Genomic DNA, 5,453 nt, shown 5'->3' with positions numbered 1-5,453 from the left:
AAAGCTTCAATATTAAGAAGAAAAAAGTGATTTATTGCGATTAATCACAGCAAATTGACAGCACTAAAAAATATTGATTAGCAGCTTCAGTTCAATGTGTAATGGTATAGGATGCTCCTGTTTATTCTGCTGGTCTTTTAAGAACAATCTTAGAGACATTTTTTACACGATCTCGTTCCAAATGCCATAACTGATGCTGTTGTCACTAGAGTCCATGCATCAGCCAAAACAAAACAAACGCTACCTGTTACACCAGAGACTGATGATGATGATGCAGATGCGGAGTATGACGCATAGAGTGAGGCAGGAGGAAGATCAGTGTCCAAGAGACAGACTGACAGACAGGAGGGGAGGGAGAAGGGGGAATGAGGAGAGGGATAAAGCAGCTGTACGACACAGAACTTTGCTGAGAAAGCTGTTCAGCAGCTTCTCCTCTCCTCCTCTCTCTCTGATGATGCAGACCCTGGAGGGAGATGAACTCTGTTTTCCACAGCTCCTCAACACCTCCTGCAAGAAGCACATACGCCCTCACTCTGAGGCAATGCTCATTTACATTCTGCTGTCCTCCATCTCGCTGCTCACTGCGGCTCTCAACCTGCTGGTCATCATCTCCATCTCCCACTTCAGGCAGAGATAAATGTTTTAGCATTGATAGTATTTTGTTGTAGTGAGATCTGAGCATTACATCCTGGTGGTTTGATGAGACTTTTGTTTATAATCAGTGCTCAAACAGCCACATTTACTATATAGATATTGGAGTTTCATTGCTGCTTTTATAAAACAACTACTTCTATTGGTGATAATGCTGTTGGTGTTTGTAACATTCACAGTGATGTTATTCTCTCACTCCAGGCAGCTCCACACCCCCACCAACCTCCTCCTCCTCTCTCTGGCTGTCTCAGTCTTCCTCGTGGGCCTCCTTGTGATGCCGTTTCAAATCCTCCTAACAGAGCCCTGCTGGTTCCTGGGTGACCTGGTGTGTGTTCTGTATTATTTTGTACCCTTTATCACTATCTGCGCCTCAGTGGTAAACATGGTGCTCATATCGGTCGACCGCTATGTGGCTATCTGTGACCCTCTGCACTACCCCACCAAAATCACTCAAAGAGAGTTCAGATCTGCATTTTCCTGTGTTGGGGTTACTCTGTTTTCTACAGCGTTGTGCTTTTATATGATAACCTGAAACAACCAGGCATGTACAGGTCCTGCTATGGAGAATGTGTGATTACCATAATAGGAGTTGTTGATCTTGTTTTAGGCTTTGTGATTCCCATCACTGCCATCATCACCCTGTATGTGAGAGTGTTTGTGGTGGCTGTGTCTCAGGCTCGTGCCATGCGCTCCCACAATGCAGCAGTCGCATTGAAACGTTCAGCAACTGTAACTGCTAAGAAATCTGAGATGAAAGCAGCCAGGACTCTTGGTGTCATTGTTGTTGTGTTTCTCATGTGTTACTGTCCATATTACTGTGTCTCTCTCTCAGGCTACAACCTCATGATCGGTTCTTCAACTGAAGTCTTTATGATTTTTCTGATATTTTTTAACTCCTGTCTAAACCCTATGATCTACGCCTTTTTCTACCCCTGGTTTAGAAAATCTGTTAGACTCATTGTTACACTTGAGATACTGCAGCCTCACTCCTGTCAGGCCAACATACTGTAGAGAGAAACTGTGGAGTGATTGACACGAGACTCACGAGCCTCTTATCTTCTATTAATGTTGTACGTATATATATAAAATGATGTTATTATCTTTGTTGTATCTTTCTTCATTGCAATTCATGGACAGACTGTACTCCAGTTATTGATTCTGTGATCAGGAGAATCTCTCTCTGTCTGCTACAGAAAGGTCTTTGAATAATCAATCACAATGATGATCAAAATCACCACAATGAAAGGAAACACATTTACCTTCCAATATTCCAATGTCAATAAAGTCAAACTTAACCAGAATTTACTCCACGTTTGTGTCATATTTTTGCACAAACACACCTCTGGGATTCTTCTGCCTTTTATTGCCGGCAGAGATTATCAGTAAACTGGGCAACAGTTTCATATGAACACTTAGTGGGTTTTGTGTGTGTGTGTGTGTGGTTAAAATACATTTTGAAAATCATGTGGGTAAACCCACTTGTTGTATAATGAGGAGAAAGATGGCAGTTGTGTTAAATAAAACTCACAATTTTAACATTAACATAAATGTCCCTCATATTTAAGCATGAGAAACTTCTCAACTTGTTATTCTTATTATATGTAATTGAAATGAAATGATTAAGTAAGGTGTTTGCATGGTATACTGTACTGTATATACAGAGTTTGAGCTACATTAGACCTATTAATATAATACAAATAATCTGTCTGTAAGGGCATCAGTAGAGGTTGGAGTAAGCAAAAACCACATTGAGACCAGTGAGGCAGAGAAGAGATAATAATGCAGATAATACACGAGGTCATCTGACAGAGTTGGAAACTGGTTAATGAAATATCTTGGGCAGAAACAATCAAGATGCCTTCAGCCGGGGATTACTCTGCAGAAACAGTAAAGAGAGCAATTGTGTTTCCTCCTAAACATATCTAACAGTGCAAATTAATAGTATATAGACTAAACATATTTTGGTGGTGGTAATGTTGCTGAGCAGACAGCACTTTGTGCAGCATGACTTCATCACAGACATCAAGGTAACCAAATAGATTTATAGGTGCTGAAGTCAGGACCAAGCCTCTATATGTACTTGTTTATGCTCCAGACAGCTGAAATCTAACTACAAACACTTCAAGACAGTCTGGCTTAATGATTCCAGTACTGATGCCACACCATCACTACAGTCAGGGCCTGATTAACCCACCATGGGGCCCTAGAGCAGAAATGAGCTGTGGGCCCCTAATGACACCCTGTTTGTGGTGATATTGTAAAACACAAATGTATTCAACAATACGTACAGTGTATATTTTGACACAGGCCCATCTACAATACAGATATGCCTCATTTCCACTGCATAGTATGGCACGGCTTGACTTGACTCGACTCGCTTGGAGCTGATCTTTTGGTTTCCATTAGCAAAAGTTGTGGATACTACCTGGTACATGGTACTTTTTTAGTATACTACAAGGCTTCAATGGTTCCTTCACTCATTCATTCTTATTCACTTGACACAGATTTTAAATAATGGCAGCCCACAAAAGCACGCCATGGTCAGTTGACAAAGTGCAGACGTTCCTCTGTTTGGTTGAGGATGAAAGGATCCAGCGAGAACTGGATGGAGAGGGTCTACCAAGAAGTCTCTCAACTGTTGGCCGCACAAGTTTACCAAAGGACATTCCAACAGTGTAGGGAAGAGTTAAAAAACTTAAAAGTGATTACAGAACTGTCAAGGACTGCAACGGTTGGAGTGGTCAGACCAGATGGACGCAATATATGGCTATATATGCTAATGCTGTTCTCTAGCTACTGAAAAGCTCACTCCTAATAACCAAGCTCATTTTATTTGTTGTTGCTATTTCATATTGTATTGCTAGGGGTGTCGCGATTCTCCACATCCACAATTTGATTTGACTTGAAGGTCAAAACAATTTTCAGCACTGACAGCTATGCCATTGTTAGACTATCAAGTCTTGATTTCTTCTTCTTTAAAAAGACAGGCTACATGGTATCAAGTGTGATACAACCGCCATATATATTTCTTTGGAATGTACCATACTAAGGCCATATGGTCAAATTTTAATAATTTATTTAAAATGTAATAACAATAACTGATTTCACCAGTCAAGTGGGAACAAACTGTACACACAAAAACAAAAAAGAAGAGTCACTAGATGGCAGAAGGGTACTTTACAACAACAGCTTGAGTTTCCTCACCTGCAAAAAACCACCAAGGTTAGAATTTCTAATGTCCTGCCATATTTGTGGTGTTGCCTGAGGTGGCGTATGGTACCAGCGCGCAGCATATTCTACAAACTGTAGTTTTTCTGTCAACGATGCGCATTTACATAACTCACGATGACGGCAAAATGTTGCCACACCGTTGACTTCAGGGAAGCAGGAGGATTTTCCAGTTCTGTTGTTTCTCCGAAGGTCGAAATCACAAGCTCATTTCGATCAATTTTCGATTTAGAATCACACTTGTGACACCCCTATGTGTTGCAGTAGTTTGTGTATTTAACAAGTCATTTGTATAACCTTTCTGTTCAAGATTCTGTTTCAATAAACAAGGAGGGTTCAACAATGACCCCTTCCCTTAGCGATGGCAGTTCTCCTGACGAGTTTCCTGTTCCAGCAGCAACATCAATACCAGAACCAGCACCAGCACTGACAACCTCCAGTGCCAACACAGCATGGTACATTGGTTGTTCTCAGACTTGCTTCCACAGTGCAATGGCCAATGTCTTCTTTAGAGGTGCACACCAGTTTGTGTCCTGTCTCTCCATCACTGGATGCAGTTTGTTGCACAGGTAGATTAATGTTTCTTCGGATATTCTGATGTTCTGCACCCACTGAGTGTTTGTGAAGCTGGGAACAATCACATCCACTGGCGCCGGAAGTAGAAAGGCCAAGGGGCCATTGGCCCTCGCACTTTTTCCCCCGTCCCACATTCTTCAATACTGAGCAGTACAACAGTAACTGTAAAAAGACTTTTCATTCATTCCCATCCATTATAAGACATTAGTTAAAATAAAGCAGGCAAAGAAAACAGGAAGAATATTCAAATTGTTATCACAGTTTAAATTTAATACTTCAAGAAGCTGCTTCAAAGTGCAACATTGTACGTGGTGCCTTCAGTTTAGTTCATGACATACATGAAATAATCAATAACTCACCAAAACGACTTGCCATCTATAACACCATCAGCTCCGCCTCTCCTGTCACACCCATCATCAGTTACCTCAAACCACTCTGCCCCACTTGCTGGACAGCCTGAACCAGTGAATGAATAATGAATGCAGACGCACACATGTGTTCAATTCTTGTGCTGCTGGACTTAAGTGCTGCCTTTGACACAATTGATCATGACATTCTTCTAGATAGACTGAGGCACTGGGTGGGCATATCTGGCACTGCAATAAACTGGTTCTCATCTGTGTCAGCATTAATAACTTCATGTCATCCTTTTCCCAAATCAATTATGGTGTGCCTCAAGGTTCAGTTCTGGAACCAATACTGTTCTCCTTATATATGCTCCCCTTGATGTCATCCGCAGACATGGTATTTCATTTCATTGTTATGCGGATGACACGCAGTTGTACCTCCCTGTCAAGCCCACTGACCTCAGTACGCTGAGTTCTCTGCAGGACTGCCTGTCTGACATAAAAAACTAGATGTTGATAAATTTTCTTCAGCTCAACTCAAATCAAACAGAAATCCTTGTTATTGGGCCCAACACATCACTAAACAAATACTGCCATCTACTGGCTACCTGTCACAACATATCAAGCCTGTTGCAAGAAATCTTAGTGTCC

At 41.4% G+C, this 5,453-nt stretch overlaps 1 pseudogene; it reads left to right on the top strand.

The window, feature by feature from the left end:
* Nucleotides 1-315: 315 nt before the first annotated feature.
* LOC122883442 lies at nucleotides 316-1,952 on the top strand (annotated as a pseudogene).
* Nucleotides 1,953-5,453: the final 3,501 nt, after the last annotated feature.

This window comes from Siniperca chuatsi, linkage group LG10, assembly GCF_020085105.1.
Source record: "Siniperca chuatsi isolate FFG_IHB_CAS linkage group LG10, ASM2008510v1, whole genome shotgun sequence".
Classification (NCBI taxonomy): domain Eukaryota; kingdom Metazoa; phylum Chordata; class Actinopteri; order Centrarchiformes; family Sinipercidae; genus Siniperca; species Siniperca chuatsi.
This window is presented reverse-complemented; position numbering and strand designations above follow the sequence as displayed.